Consider the following 8,865-nt stretch of genomic DNA (forward strand, 5'->3'; position numbering starts at 1 on the left):
CTTGTGTGTGTGTGTGTGTGTGTGTGCGTCTCTCTCTCTCTCTCTCTCTCTCTCTCTCTCTCTCTCTCTCTCTCTCTATCTCTGTCTGTCTGGCTATCTCTCTCTCTCTCTCTCTCTCTCTCTCTCTCTCTCTCTCTCTGTCGCTTTTTGCAATATCAGTTATTGTGTTAGGATATAAACGGTTTCGTTTTAACCGAAGTCCTGAGTCTGAGTCAGCTGCCTCTTTTCAAATAACCTTGTAAGTTAATTGTGTTCATTCTGTATAAATATGCGTTCAAAAAGTGGATTAAACATTGGACACGTGAACGTATATCACTTGGGGAACAAACTGCATGATGTCAGTTTACTTCTCAATACGTCACCATCGCTTCATCTACTTGGGTTAACAGAGACAAGACTGTCAAACCTAAAGCATAATGATGATTCTGTTGAGATTCAGAATTATTCTTTTATAAGACGTGATGCTGCTCATCCAAATCACACGGGAATCGGTGTGTATGTGCACAACGATTGTTTTCATGTTGTAAAACGCCGGCATGACCTTGAACCACAGAGTGTAGAGTGTATTTGGCTAGAAGTAAGGCCAAACAATTCATCTCCTATTCTAGTTGGATTCTTATACAGAAATCCCGCCTGCACGGATGAATGGTTTGATGACTTTATAGATATGATGGACAAAGTCAACGTGTGCAATTGTAATATGCTATTATTGGGAGACTTTAATATTAACATGTTAGTAAACCAGTCTCAATGGCTTGACAAAACTGAATCGCTAGGTATTACTCAACTTATAAAAGAGCCCACAAGAGTAACTAGCATGTCTTCAACTCTTCTGGATCATATATACACGAACAATGATAGCATGGTTCTAAATGCTTCAACATCTAATATTTGCATGAGTGACCATAAACCGATCACGTGCACTTGGTCGTGTAAACGACCAAAGGTAATGTCAAAAGGTCATACCTATATCACGTATAGATGTTTTAAAAAATTTGACAAGTCTGCGTTTTTACTTGACTTAAGTTTGGCAAATTTCCAATTGGTGTCAAATTGTTTTGATCCTGAAGAAGCTGCATTGTTATTTGTCAGAACATTATTATCTGTTGTTGACAGACATGCTCCAATCCGCAGGAAAAGAGTTAAATTTTCGACTGTACCGAACTGGATGACAGGTGAAATTAAAGATGCTATGTTAGTTCGAGATTTTCTAAAAAAAATTAAACAGTTTGAACTTTACAAAAAAATGCGAAACAAAATTTCTGAATTGGTGAAACTTGCAAAAAAGAAATATTTTCAAAATCTTATAATAGATAAAAATGACATATGTCAAATTTGGCGTGCAATGAATGAACTGACTAGTAAATCACGCAAAGCCCCATCCTGTATTAATCCTAATATAACTGCTGATGATTGTAATAGTTACTTTCTATCTATGACCGACAATGTTCTTGATTCCTCAGCCAGTTCTGATCAGATTGGCTATAAGGTGCCTGAAGTACTCAGTCAATTTTGTAATGAGAAACTTTTGCCATCTGACTCGTTTGATATACCTGTAATCACAGTCGTTGAAGTTGGTGCACTAATTTCTAAACTAAATAACAAAAAAACGATGGACACAAACAACCTTAATTCACATGTAAAAATGTCACTTCCTTATATTGTAAACATTAAGTTTAACCCATATATACACTCTTTTTATCAGGTAGAATGTCTTCCCATCAGTGTTTAAAACTGCTAAAGTTATTCCAATACCAAAGTCAATACACCGCTAGCCTTGACAACTACAGACCCATATCTATTCTCTCTATACTGTCTTAAACCCTGGAAAAACATATCCACATGCACCCATCTCCTTAGATATGATGAAGAAAACAATATCTGTCATCCTTATCAATCAGGTTTTTGTCCTAAACATTCCTGTCATATACTGCCCTTACTCGTCTCTGTGATACTTGGCTAAAAGCAATAAACAATTGTGATATAGTTGGAGCGGTATTCCTTGATCTCAGGAAAGCATTTGACTTAGTTGATCACGCTATTTTGTTAGACAAATTACTTATTTACCTGCAAAATAGCTCATCTGTGTCCTTTTTTACATCATATCTGTCAGATAGGAAACAAGCAGTCTACCTAAACGGTTCATATTCATCACAAGGCACTGTAAAATGTGGAGTCCCACAAGGTTCTATCCTTGGTCCCTTACTGTTTGGACTATACATTAATGATTTACCATTACACCTCAAACAAGAAAATGCTGTACTTGATCTTTTTGCGGATGACTCAACACTTCACAGCAGTAATACAGATATAAATCTCATAAGAAAAGTACTCCAAGAAAGTATAGCAAATATTAATGATTGGTGTAATTGTAACAGAATGGCACTGCATCCTAAGAAAACAAAAAGCATGTTAATAACCACAAGACAAAAACACCAGCGACAGCCTCTGAGCCTTGATCTTATGCATGGTACAGTTAGCATTGCTCAAGTCCATCAACACCGTGTGCTTGGAGTTGTAATTGATGATGAACTTAACTGGCGCTCTCACATTGATACAGTTTATAAACGAGTTTCTAGGAACCTTTTCTTACTTAACAAGCTCTGGTGCGTTGTTTCTGTGGATGCCCTCAAAATGTTTTTCCACGCACACTGTCTCTCTCACATTTGCTATGCATCTACTGTCTGGTGCAATGCCAGTGATGTTCATATAAAGAAAATAAACACACTTCACAAGAGAGGTGTAAAGTTATTAAACCGAGATCCCAATATGACTACTCAAGAAAAATACACTCAACTGAACATTCTTCCGCTACATCAGCAGTTCTTTTTAAATGCTAGTGTTTTCATGTTTAAAATGTACAACCATGAAACACCTTCATACATCCAAGACCTGTTTGAGCGTCCTCCTGGTAGAGCGAGGCTTTTGAATTATACGCTACCGCTCCCACGCATTGATTTGTATAAATCTAGTTTATCCTACTGGGGATCGCTTGTGTGGAATATACTTCCAATGTACTGTAAAACATGTCAAACCCTTTCATCTTTTAAAAAAAATGTTCGAAAATATCTTTCTCAAACATAATTCTCTCCCTACGCTTTAAAATCATAACTGTTACTGCATAACATCTTAATCATCATTTTATTAATCAATGAACCACGTTATTATAACTAGTGTTTTGTTACTTTTAACCTGATTACAAATTCTTAGTTAATTAGTTATTCGTTTGGCTGTTCAATACATGTTATATAAATATATAATTGTAATGTATAATGTCATGTATGTCTAAAAGGGACAGGTTGGAAGATTAGGCATTGCCTAAAACCTTTATCCCTTTGTATTAAAGTTTTGAATCTGAATCTGAATCTGAATCTCTCTCTCTCTCTCTCTCTCTCTCTCTCTCTCTCTCTCTCTCTCTCTCTCTCTCTCTCTCTCTCTCTCTCTCTCTCTCTCTCTCTCTCTCTCTCTCTCTCTCTCTCTGTCCTAAGTAGTTGACAATATGCTCTATGCAGTCTCCTCTTCGTTGAAGAACTGTTTTAATTTTCAGAGCTTGTCTTTAATCCGAATATAACGTATTTATATGTTTTTGGAATCAAAAAATGATGAAGAATACGATAAACGTAATTTTGGATCGTTTTATAAAAAAATAATTTTAATTACAATTTTCAGATTTTTAATGACCAAAGTCATTAATTAATTTTTAAGCCTTCAAGCCGAAATGCTATCCCAAAGTCCGGCCTTCGTCAAAATATGCTTGGCCAAAATTTCTATCAATTTGATTGAGAAATAAGGGTGTGCCAGTGCCGCCTTAACTTTTACAAAATGCCGGATATGACGTCATCAAAGACATTTATCGAACAAATGAAAACAACGTCTGGGGATATCATACCCAGAAACTCTCATGAACAATTTCATAAAGATTGGTCCAGTAGTTTACTCTGAATCGCTCTACACACACACACACACACACACACACCACGACCCTCGTCTCGATGCCCCCCTCTATGTTAAAACATTTAGTCAAAACTTGACTAAATGTAAAAACAACACTAGACAGCATAAGTTTAAAAATACATTCACTAAAACTAGCAGTATACACTCAGAGCTTCCTCGCCTCAAGTCACACACACACACACACACACACACACACACACACACACACACACAACACGACCCTCGTCTGAATTTCTGGTCTCAAAACCTTTAGTCAAATTTTGACTGCACGTAACAAGGTCAAGAAGACTGAGCTCTAAAAGAGAAATATCGCAACAAGGAAGTGTATTACCAGCCGATAGCTTTGCACACTGGCAGGCCGTGTTATACACACGGCATGTACGTGTCACACCGGTGTGGCTTAAACGAATTCTTGTTGGCTTGTACGATTCAAGACGCAAAATGTTTGTGAAAGCTGTTTGGTTGCTTGCAGGACTTCAGATTTATTTAGTTCGACGTTGTGACGGTGAGTCTGCCTCGTCTTCTCAAATGATTGTTTACTGGTGTGTGTGTGTGTATGTGTGTGTGTGCGCGCGCGTGTTAGTGTGTGTGTGTGGGTGTGTGTTAGTGTGTGTGTATGTGTGTGTGAGTGGGTGTGTGTTAGTGTTAGTGTGTGTGTATGTGTGCGTGTGTGTGTGTGTGTGTGTTTGTGTATGACTGAAAATGTCATCCATACCCTTATCTTATTCGGAAAACCGATTGAGTTTTCATAAGGTAGTGTCCTTACAGTGGAACCTACAACACAAATACCTCCCGCCCCCCGAAATCAAAGTCGCAAAATCAACGTTCCCGCGTTGAAATCGACCAAAACAAATCAGAGATTGACTATTTAACTTGTAGTAGCTGTAAAATTAACAGCAAACAGATGTTACTGGTATGAAATGAAAGGAGACTGTCTTCCAAACGTACACAATCAAATAATATAACTGTTTGTCGTCCTACCTATTCTCAGTTTCACAATGACAGCATGAGACATCGGGCATTCAAAAACTTTCCGAATTTCGGTGTCACACTTATTGAAGTAAAGACAGCTGCGTGTGATATTTTTCGATTAATGATTACGTTTTTAATTAAAAAGGTTCCAGTGGTTGAATAGAAACCAACTTTTGCACAGAAAGTAATTGTGTTCACGCTGCTAACCTTTTTTACCTGGACTTTTCTCGATAAATGTGCTGACCTTTTAGTGTTATGATCTATTTTGGCATAGTGCGTTACAGGGAATCCGGGTTAGTTTTATACATAATTTATACAATGAGAAAGGCCACTGAATTATGACTTAACAACATACTTTTATGTTTTCACAATGCCAGGGATGCCGATGTGCGTAATTTGCTTCTTACTGATGGCACCCCGGCAGGAGGGGGATATTTTGAATGTGGCCTTAAATGTGGACGGGCAGGCACGATTGTATAGTTGGTGGTAATGCTGACAGCATTGCGGAAAAAAACACCGTACACTTTCTTTTACAACCATACTATTGCACAATTACTGCTTCTGAAGATTACAGCGGACAAAAAGATATTCTGTATGTAACCGCATTCTGTAAATTTGACGAAATAGTTGATTTTTGTTCCGCTTTGATGTACTTATTTCAGTTGAGATTATTATCTTGCATATTGCTGCACTTACTACACATACGCAATCTACTGGCAATCGACTGAATGTCACTAAGCAAAGTCACCCTTGGTCATTTTTTGTCGAACATCTTGCTCACATCACTCTTGTATTGTATCATGCACGCGTGGTTTCACTTAATCGGCTCAAAATGTCTGCTTCTCTACGGAGAAGGATGTCTTAGCCTTAGACTAAAATTGCAACCTTTTATTTCAAAATTTCTCCATTTGAAATTGTCAAAAAACAAAAGTTTGTTTCAAACAAACTTTGTTTAAAGCTCAATAACAGTTGTCTGGTTCGACCAAAGGGACATGATTCACAAATCTAACCTTTTTTCCTTCAGAAAGAGCAATTAGTAAACTTTACATTGATTAATATGCCATACCACACACGACACAAACCAGTCAGCTGTTTTTACCCCCCAAAAAAAACAAAAACCACCACCACCCGTTTTCTTTGGATACACACGTTATTAACATATACCAATTGTTTAAAATCAGAAGCAAAATTCTCAATAATTTCTTGACAAACTGTACTATTAGATTGAAGGAAACATAGAAACAGACATAACAAGAGGCGAAGCCTTCAAGGCTCACGTAAGAAATCGACAAACAGTAACAAAAACTCAATCACTCCGTCACACATACACACACACAGTAAGCATAAGTGATACGGTGCAAGAGTGTGAGACACTAGATCTAGATCTGTCTGTCTGTAGCCTACTTACGGGGACACGACTGCCAGATGGCCAGATCGACACTGCGCTTTCGACAGCGCTTCCTCGCGCAGACACTGGAAACACGCTGTGCAGATTAACCTGTAGGAAATCTCCTTTGGTATCTTCTTATTCTGGAGCTACGAAACCGAACAATGTGAAATCATGAGTCGTCTTCTCCGAATCGGCGAACTGCAGCTCGGTGATAACTGTACCTAATTCTATACCACAATCCTTCACGCGATCTGACCTAACCTTGACCCCTGACCTGGTCTACATACCACACACGACACAAACCAGTCAGCTGTTTTTACCTCCCCCCCCCCCCCACAAAAAAAAAAAAAAAAAAAAACACCACCCATTTTCTTTGGATACACACTTTAACTACATACGTGCCGACGAAATGTTGATCATGCCGCTATTGCGCGGGTCCGCTTTTGCGCGGGTCTGCTATTGCGTGGGTCCGCTATTGTGCGGGTCTGCTATTGCGCGGGTCCGCTATTGCACGGTGACTATTTGTCATTCAACCAATCTCTCACAGTGTAACAGAAATACCCAAAGCCAAGAGACACAGCCTAGAGAATACTGTGCTGACAATCATTCAAACGTGTTCCAAGTCGGTTTCATGGAAAAGACTATGTATATTATTAAACAACAAAATAAAATAAAGAGGTGTAACAGAAAGGGGGAAAGAACCATTTTTTATTCCACAAAATTACTTTTGCAATCCCAACATTCAAAGCATCGAGCTCAGAAATACTACCTTATAAATCTCAGGTGGTCATAATATAATACCAACAAATAAACTGACAAACAAAATGTTGACATTGCATTTATTCTAATCTTGAAAATAAATTCAGAACATCCTGAAATCATCTTTCGTCTTCTCAAAGAAAAAAACCCGAACTAAAGTAAGTTGGAATAACAAAAATAATGCATGAGTAAATGCCAGTCACTTTTCGCATTTTCCAAAGACCTGGACAAAAGAAACCAAGAACACCTGTTCTCTAACTCTTTATGAAAAAAACAAAAAACATATTACATTAAAAAAGTAACTTGGAATAACAAAAATAATGCATAAGTAAATGCCAGTCACTTTTCGCATTTTCCAAAGACCTGGACAAAAGAAAACTAAGAACACCTGTTCTCTAACTCTTTATGAAAAAAACAAAAACATATTACATGAAAAAAAAAAATTCTGAAACAAAAAAAATAAAATCTTAAATTTAGCTTAAACAATAAAGCAACCAACACAAAAAGCTTGCTAATAAAACAATTAATTTCATCTTATTCCTTGTCGGTTCCTGATTCCAAAAACAAATAGATATGATATGTTTGGATTAAAAACACGCTCAGAAAGTTTAAACGAAGAGAGGTACAGAAAAGCGTGCTATGCAGTTAACCACTACCGCGCTAAACAGGCTCGTTAATTTCATTGCCTTTTGCACAAGCGGCGGACTACGGTCATTGTGAAATGCGGTGCGTTCAGTTTCATCCTGTGAGTTCCACAGCTTGACTAAATGTAGTAATTTCGCCTTACACGACTTGTTTTTTTCTGTAAAAGAGAGACAACGAGAGAGAGAGAGAGAGAGAGAGAGAGAGAGAGAGAGAGAGAGAGAGAGAGAGAGAGAGAGAGACAGACAGACAGACAGACAGAGACCGAGACAGAGAATTTTGTCCTTCGCGGGGGGTATGTAGTGCCTTACCTTACTCTCCAATGAGAAAGTGCAAGTACAACAGGAAGTGGCTTTTCCAAGAAATCAGTAACACCCCCACGGAACGGCGTGGTCAGCTGCACCCTGCGCGTGGTTGACACATGAACGGTGGGTTTCTCCAGACTATGCTTTGAAACATGTTTTTTTGGCGCACTTTGTATTGAATATTCTCATTTTCGAGACTTCCATTCACATGTGCATGTGCTTGTTACATGAATAAATTGCGTATCAATAGAGTAATTACAAAATGTATGGTTGAGTCATGAGTGTCATGAAATGAACACTGTCACCACATTGGGGTGTGCACGTTAAAGATCCCACGATTGACAAAAGGGCCTTTCCTGGCAAAATTGTATAGGCATACAGGGGCGGACGAGGGGGGGGGTGCACAGGGTGCAGGTGCACCCCCCCTCCAGCAAAAAAAATAAAAACAATTGGAAAGCTGATTCTATGACCATTTATAAGTTCAAATGGCACCAGATGGCACCATTTTGCTTCTTTGGGCCAAAACATTTTCCGGACCCCCCAAGCAAATTCGGGCGCTTCGCGCCCATCACATTCACTTTCGATTCAAAGTGCACCTCCCCTTACAAAGCAACTGATCCGCCCCTGGCATAGATACAAATGTCCACCAAAATACCCGTGTGACTTGGAATAATAGGCCGTGAAAAGTAGGATATGCGCCGAAATGGCTGCGATCTGCTGGCCGATGTGAATGCGTGATGTATTGTGTAAAAAAAATCCATCTCACACGGCATAAATAAATCCCTGCGCCTTGAATATGTGCTCGATATAAATTGCATAAAATAAAAATTAAAACAAATTAAA

Source organism: Littorina saxatilis, unplaced genomic scaffold, assembly GCF_037325665.1.
Source record: "Littorina saxatilis isolate snail1 unplaced genomic scaffold, US_GU_Lsax_2.0 scaffold_646, whole genome shotgun sequence".
Classification (NCBI taxonomy): Eukaryota; Metazoa; Mollusca; class Gastropoda; order Littorinimorpha; family Littorinidae; genus Littorina; species Littorina saxatilis.